Genomic DNA, 8751 nt, shown 5'->3' with positions numbered 1-8751 from the left:
GCTACAGTTTTTTCTGTCGTGGTCGACCTACATTTATGAATTGCTATAATGTTTTTTCGATGATAATCTAACAATAACAACATAGACTTACGTGATGAGAAGTTCTAAAAGCGACCCTTTTCCCTTTCCGTGGACTTTGGATAACGAAAGGTTCACGAGTAACTTTCTTCATCAGTTGATCATTGTTAGTTGATCATTTTTAGGAAACAAGCAAGAATGGTTTTAAAAAAAGCCCCAAATTTATATAAGATATTGAGGAATGATAAAGGTAGAATAAAAACAGAAGAAAAACCAGGTGTCTATAAAGTTCCTTAAGAGAACATCCAACTAGATGTTAAGAAAGACTATATCGGCGTCACCAACAGGAGCTTGGGAGTAAGACTAAAAGAGCATAGATATAACGTGAAAAAAGGATCCAATGCTACAATTTTGTCGCAAATGTCGCAAGGTTTGGTGGTGAAATAGGACGAGGCAACAATTATAAAACCTTTATCTTCCCCCACTTTATCAATGACGGCGGAGAAGATTGAGATATATAGAAGTAGGCTATGTGAGGGATGTTTAAATGCGAGAGACACTGAGAGCCTGCCATCAATGTAGAAGTACATGGTTAAAAAGTTCAGTAAAAACTTGGGCTAAAATTAGTTTATTGGAAGATTTATGATATTTTTATTTTTTATTTTATTTTGTGTTAATTTTATATGTTCTTCCGTTTCTCTTGTATATTTAAAAAAAAATTTTTTTTGTTCTAAATTTTGATTTACATTCCATGTGTAGAATACAAATATTTATCTGTTCCATTTTCGTTTTTGACCTGATGATGACCTGTTAATCAGACTGAAAACGTTTGTTTTCAATTATATATTTTACTCAGCAACAAATTAAGGTATTTTATTTTTGTGTGTTTATTTGCTCAGCACTTTTAACGTTACGAATATTAATGCATTTGCTTCACTTAATGTGTTGGCTTTTTATTAATATGTTTAAAGTTTGATCATCATATGCTTATATGTAAACACTTCCAAAGTCCTCTTTATTATTTTGACAATAAGGCATAATATAGGAGTCAGTCTTGACCAAGTTGAAAGGGAAAAAGACACAAGTCACTCGATGCTTTATCAGAGGGTAAAAGAGTACAACATTTGAACTGTTCTTTTATATACCCACTGTTTTTTGATTTATAAGGAAGACAAACCGGAACCATTTTACCCACTTGTGAGCTTAGTGTATTTGTAAGTCCTACAACTTATAGCTACACTAAACTCAGAATTGATAAATAGTGAATAATGCCTTTTTACACTTTGGTCATCAATATAGGGTAGGTTTGTACAGTTAAACGCATTACTAATGAGTCAGTCATAAAATACAAATTTTACCTAGCTCAACATTGATGACATTTCAAATGAAACTCTAATGAAATTCACGAAGGAAAGAGTTAGTTTATATCGTGAAGAAAATGGCATCCGGTGATAGCGATGTTTCTAAATCTACTCAAATGTTTAAATTGTGGATTAAAAAATCAAATGATAAAAATAACTCACTAGAAGCAATCTAAGAAAAATACTTTGGATAAGACTGCACTAGCAACATACGTCACTTTGGTTTTCAAAATGGCAATTTTGTCATAAAAAGATCAGTCAAAACATCTAACAAGTAAGAGAAAAATCATAGTTATTCTCATTTAACTCGTTCAACTTTACAAACACACCCATAGCCTTAATTATAGTTTGGAAGTGAGGAGGTTCCAGGTGTCATAAGTGATAACATTTCTATGACATATACAAAAGATGCAGGTTGAAATATCACTTTGGTTATAACAAACCAGATGATTGCAACATTAGATTGGGCTGTGGTATTGTAGGTTGGCTGGTTCGAGTTTTTGGCACAAGAGCCATATAGGCCATGCTGTGCCATCACAAGTGTAGTATCGTAACTTTCAATAATTAAATGCCGAGTAATTTGGCCTAGAAGTAGACCACGTCTTATCAAATTTAATAATTAAAATGAAATTAATTTAGAAAGTTAATAGTAGCAGTAATATAATCCAATCTAATCTGGAAATTGTTTGGCTTTATTACTGGGAATTACAAATGTTTATATTTGTATATCTACAAACTTAAATATTTTAATTTAATTTACATTTAAATATTTTAATTTGACGTAAATTAAGTATTTTATTAATCTAAGTTTAACACAAGACTGAAGCCCGATAACATGCCTTTTAGCTAAATTATTTTGATTAATTATTAATTAGCCATATGCTAGCTTAAGAGTGAACTAATGATTTATATGTGAGTTTATAACAATACAGTGACAAAAATATAAAAATAAAATATGGTAATCAGAATCAAATACAGTCCTCTTGCACGAAAGTCATTTCGTGTGTGTCTGAATGTACCGATATGTACTGCTAGAAAGGTATTGAATGCGTGTCTAAATTATAACAATTTGGGAGAATTATTAAAAAAGAATAAGACGAATTTTGCTTTTAATTTTACTTAAACTCTCTTTTCTTTACAGTTGTATCCCCGAACGAGGCCGTACTTTCGAGAGTTTTATCCTAATTCAAGTGAAACATTTTGTTTTTGAGGCATTGGTTCTTGTTGTTTTTCAAGCTCCTGGATTATATCGTAAACTAACTGGTAAGTTTAAATTTTTTTTTTAAATTTAACTGTAATAAAATTTAATTTAAAGATCCCAAGTGTCAACAAAACAGACTCAAATAAATAAATACAAAACATAAACATATTGTAATTATTTATTTACTTTACAATTCATGGGGTACGTTTGAACAAGAGATTAGATGTTTATAAATAAACAAAATCCAACCAATTTTGCATATTATAAAAAATGAAGTGTTTTTTGTGGCATTTTTGAATTTTCTGCAAGTATTAATAATTTTAAAAGTTCTTATCCAAATTATTCCGGTGATAAATCAATTGATAGAGTGGAGCAGATCCTCCTATTACGTGCTTAATGATTTGTAGAAGAAAATTGTGTGTCCAGTTAGAGTTATAGTGAGAGGATATATAGTAGTTTATTTAACAGATTACTGAGATGGGAATCATTTCTATGTTGAATAAGTAATTTAAAACTATCCAGTTGTATGTGTTTTTTAAACTACATATTGATATCAATTTTATTTTTTGTACGAGAGAGATGGTTTCTGTGTAGTGCAACTGATACGTTGTTCTTATATAATTATTTTGCATAATTTGAAGTCTGTTAATTACTGTCTCGTGCACCAAACTGTAACAGCATTTCTTATTTTTGATTCCTTACATGTATGGTATAATTTTCATATAATAGTTGAATCAAGAAAGTGCATAATTCTTTTACTGACATTTGTAAATTTAGCAAAAGCCATAGAAAGGTTACTTACGTGTACAGGCCATTGGAATTTATAATCAATTCTAATTCCTAGGTATCTTATATATTTTACTCTTTTGATTCTTTTATTGTTAATTCAGAAACAAAGCAAATGTAGATCGCAATTTTTATTCTTATTAACAATACACAAAAATTTTCTCTTGTTTTTGTTTACAATCAAATTATTACTTTCCAAATATGTAGTTAAGTTTGTTAATATAAAATTCACATTTTAATATTTTGGCTCCACCTGTAATAGTAATCACATCAGCATATAATAATATATTATCTTCAGGAATTATATTAGCTATATATAAATAATACATTTATACAAGGTCATTATAATTACAGTTTCACTTTGTCCAGTAATTTTCCTTTTATGGCCATTTCACAGTGTTATCAAACTTGGTAATAGTTTACAGGAAGTCATAGTTCAAAAACTCACCACCAATGGGGAATGGCGCTGTATGCAATATTGTTAAACAAAATAAGACAATCAAAAACATTTTTGACCAATGTCTTCATGTCTTATTTTGTTTAACAATATTGCATACAGCGCCATTCCTCACTGGTGGTGAGTTTTTGAACTATGACTTCCTGTAAACTATTAACAAAGTTTGATAACATTCTATCCAGTAATTTTTCTTTTATGGCCATTTCAAAGTGAAACTTTAATTATAATGACCCTGTATATTGAATAGCAGTGGACATATTATTGAACCTTGAAAAACTCCTTTATCTGCTTTAAAACTTTTTTATATTGAACTGTTTGTGTTAATGTAATAATATCGACACACTAGAACCTTTTCTTATCGACACACTAACATTTTCAACCATCAACATGGTCTTCTTCAGGCTTTTGAGCTGTATGTGCTACAATAGTGATAAAAATATCCTTACATCACCACAAATAAATAAAATATAATTAATGGTGTAGAAATGGTAGCTATTTGCTTGTGTTGCCCTCGTTTTTTTCATAGCACCACCTCCATGTATACGAAACATTAGCGGCATCCTTTGCATTAATACAGTTGCCGGACAGGCTGGCTTTGTATATTTCTACTGCTTCCAGGTTGCAAAGGTGCTCAACCTGACCTGACATTTTCACCAATTTAGCCTTATGGAGGTCAGCTTGTATTTCAGGGTCCGTGGCATAGGCGGCTAGGACGGTGGTATGCCTTTGGTTGGCGATATAATAACTGTGTTCCTGTATCCTTTTGCTTATTAGAGAAATATGAAATTATCCATTTCAACACAGGACTTCATAAACCAACATTATATAATTTTTTTCTAAAATTGTTAAATCTATACTATCAGATGCTTCAGTCTTATCAACATAAACTGTAGTTATTATATTCAATTTATCAAGCTGTGTAATTATCGGTTGCTTAAGATGTGTTATTGTGTCCATGGTTTAGTAACTTAAATCCATACTGATGGTTGATAATGTATTTTTGTATAAATATTAAAAACCTTTTTTTATAAAATACATTTTTCAATAATTTTAATTAAAGTAGAAGTTTTAAATTTTATTACTTAATCATTTCATTCTACTTTTTTCTCTCAGGTTAAGTTGCCAGATCTGGTATGGTTTATAAAGTACATCTGGTTGTATCTGATGAAAAGTGATATTAGGATGGCTAGGAACCTCCAATTAGAACTGTAAGACCATTTTTAGTCTCTGACTAAAAATGGTCCTACATATTGATGGCTGTCAATGGAATCCATGATCAGTTTATTGGTATCATACAATCTGTGGTACCATAAGAGTTTTTCGATAGTGACACTTCCTGATCGGAGAATACGATTCAAAGTATGAACTGTTTCGACATGAGAGAGATTTATCAATAAAGTGGTTATATTCCGAGGATTACTGGAACTGTTAGTCAAAGCTTGGTGAGAATTATGTTTTAAATGCTGCTAAGGAATGAGTGCAGTTTATTCAAGGATTATCAGAAAGGTAAGGAATTTCTTAATTCTTTCTAACGAGGTGAAGAAATCGCCTTGTAATTCACTGTCGGGCATCTTTTCTATCTAGTTTTTAAGTACACATTTTTGTCGGGCAACACCGAGTGTATTGCCTGTTCAAAAATCAATCTTTGGTGTAATACGACACGAACACATGACTCTTTCTGCCCGACAGATACCTAATATTTACAAGAGAGTTTAACAACAAATAAATCTTGGATTTGTAATTTGTCTTTTATATCAAACAAAATGACAAGAAGTACACTACACTAATACTCTGCCAAGAATCTACTGGCACAACTGAAAAAATGGCACAAGAAAAAATGGCACAACTGAAGAAGAGTGTTTGATTTCCCTGAGGCAATAAATTAATTGCAAAATAACTAAAATTAATAACATTATTAGAATTTAGTCCCATTTTCTATTTTCTGCAGAGTAAGAGAATTTAAATTATTTATTTATTTATTTATTTCTTAAAAAGACACTGTGGCCAGGTTGGCCTTTTCCAAGCAACTTAAAGCAAAATCAACAAAACAAACAAAAAAGAAAAAGTAAAACAAAAACAAGATGCAAGCTGAGAAAGAAAAATACATTCTACCTCAAGTCCAAAAATTAATTGAGAACAAATATCACTGTGGCTTTTTTTTTTTTTACATTCTTTTTGAAAATTTCATAACGTGATATGTTACGTAAATCATTGCACAGACTATTCCAATAGAAGATTAATTGAAAGATTGGTGCAGATCTCCCCACCTCTAGTTTAACAATTGGGAGATTATATCCATGAATTATACAAGTATCTCGTGTCGATTTGCAACATTCTCCCGTACCAATTCCAAGGAAGCTGTTTTCCTTTTTGCCCTTTATATATATGAAACTTTCCAACAGAATCTGTTTCTTGTAAATTTCACTAATCTTGTCAATATTATCAGTGCAGTAGAGTTCAGATACCGATTCCATAAAGTTTAAATTATAAATTGAACGTGTGTAACAATTTTGTGTCATGTGAAGTTTATTAACGGCGTATAGAATGCGGTTCCCCATACAGCAATACCACATCTTATTTTAGATTCAATGCAAGTGTGGTACCACCGTTTCAAGAGTGATGTACTTAAAAAAAGCTTGAATTTTTTTATTTATCCCAGTATACTTTGCCAGGGAAAGTGCAACGTCATCTATATGTTTATTCCAGCACAGATTTCATCAAAAGTTACTCCCAAAAACTTAATAGCATTTACTTTTTCTATGTTATAATCAGTTATTTTAATTTTTAGGTGATGTGGATTGATTATTTTATTCCTATTTGCAAAGTGAAGGAATTTAGTTTTATTTTTGTTTATTACTAAGCCATTGTTTTCCATATAACTATTTAAAATTTTTAAAATGTGATTTAAATTCTCCCGAAGAATTATAACATTTGTATGAGAATAAGTTATCACTAGATCATCAGCGTACATCAGTATATTCTCTTTTGGTATATAGTTAAACAAATCATTAATATATATATTGAAAAGCAGTGGACCCAAGATTGAACCTTGAGGAATGAGCTAGAGATAATCTGTCCAATTTTTACAAAGTAAATTCTGTTTGACAGGTATGATTTTAAGCAGCTTAGAGGAATCACTCTTAGACCAACAGTTGGTAATTTTTGATACAAAAGTTCATGATTTCAGCTATCAAATGCCTTTGAAAGGTCTACAAAAACTAATATTGCTATTTTTGATTTGTCAAGTTGTGACGTTATTTGTTTCAAATTGCATTGATTGTTTCAAATGCAACAAAGCATCTACCGTTGAAAATCCACATTTATAAGCTTATTGGTTTCTGTGAATAATCTGGAATTTGTCTATAAAAGTTGAAAATCTCTTGTAAGAAATCTTCTCAAAAATTTTAGCCGACACCGACACTATTGTTATGGGACAATAATTTTCAATCTCACTTTTTGATCCTTTATTTTTATACTAGCTGTTACCCGCAACTTTGCCCACAGAGGTTTTGCAATCAAACCCCATTTATATTCAGTATTTCAACAATCATAGTAATTGTTATATAACACCTACCGCTGAGAATAATGAGAATTGCCGAGAATCAAACAAACTGTTTTCAATTTGATCAATTTTCTGGAACGTTTACAATCGTTCTATAATCGAACCAATACGCAATAACAAATGCGAATTTAAAACGGTTCGAACATTTGGTTAAAAAATGTTATAAATATTTTCATATATTTCAAATGTCTGAAATGTTATCAATTTAAGGGAAAGTATGGAATCAATTTCAAAAGTCATGCTTCATGTTAAGCTTTAATGCTCTCCCTCTCCCCCCACTGGGGAATTTCGAAAAATCTGTTCTTAGTGGGCATTCCCATGTCGTGCCCTACTAAAACGCAGTTAAAAACAAAAAATTGCATCTAAAATACTACAGTAGAAGCCCTTCTTCCGGTTAAGCTTTAATGCTCTCCCTCTCCTCCGCGGGGGGGATTTCAAAAAATCCCTTCTTAGTGTGTGTTTTCATGGCGTACCCTAACTGTGTACTAAATTTCACCTCTAGGTTCAGCGGTTTGCTCTGGGCGATGATGAATCTGTGACTAAGTCAGTCAGGACAAGTAATTTTATATATTTAGATAATGGCAAAAGTAAGTTTTGATTTTAGTTTTTCCAGAAAGTAACCGTTTTCAAAAGATTTATTTATTAGAAACGATAATGGTTGAGCTAAGATATCAGATATGTGTTTTAAGATTTCAATATTTAAGAAACTGATGTCTGGAGTGCTGTTTTTTCAAACCTTCTATAGTATTATAGACATCTAAGGCTCTTGTGTTTTCCAAAAGGAAAGTATTAGAAATACTAACATTTGTTCTGTGTTGCTCCGAATTGATATTGCCGAAGACGTCTGGAGCAAAGTCGTTCAATGACCTGTAATGCTCGGCAAAAATGTCACTAAAAGTGCACTCATCATTTATCATTTTCCCCTTGTAATTCAAATGATCTATTTTAACCTTTTTCTTTGTCCTGGTTACCTGAAAGGGTAATGTCTTAATACTTTTCCAGAAGTCAGAAGGAGATTTAACATTTGAAATAGTTTTTCTCTTCATTACGGATATTTTTTCTGATTTGTTTATTCAAGGTGTGTACAAGGTCTGTTCAAAAAGTATCGGACCTTTGGTCGGCAAAAATAAATTTATTGACTTTGAGGTACAAAACCCTAATTCCCTTCAAAGTAGTCTCCTTGGTAATGTATACACTTCTCCCAGCGTTCCTGCCATTGCTGGAAACACTGCTGGAACGCATCTTTTGGAATGGCCATCAGCCGGTCCATCGCATTTCGCATGATGTCTTCTCTCGACTAAATTTGGGTTCCTTTTAGCAGCATTTTTAGCTTGGGAAATAGCCAAAGGTCACACGGAGCCATGTG

The 8751-nt window shown here is 31.5% G+C and overlaps 1 long non-coding RNA gene across 2 annotated transcripts in view; it reads left to right on the top strand.

Annotated features, from left to right (window-relative positions):
- The first annotated feature begins 692 nt into the window (after positions 1–692).
- Positions 693–8751, top strand: part of LOC111641295 — a 50159-nt gene continuing 42100 nt past the window's right edge. For both annotated transcript variants that reach the window (XR_002759384.1, XR_002759385.1), the window contains exons 1-2: positions 693–2642; positions 4937–5329. This is a non-coding gene — a long non-coding RNA (uncharacterized LOC111641295). The remainder of the gene's footprint in view (positions 2643–4936; positions 5330–8751) is intronic.

This window comes from Centruroides sculpturatus, unplaced genomic scaffold (genome assembly GCF_000671375.1).
Source record: "Centruroides sculpturatus isolate CEXI.00-Female unplaced genomic scaffold, Cexi_2.0 scaffold1503, whole genome shotgun sequence".
NCBI lineage: Eukaryota > Metazoa > Arthropoda > Arachnida > Scorpiones > Buthidae > Centruroides > Centruroides sculpturatus.
This window is presented reverse-complemented; position numbering and strand designations above follow the sequence as displayed.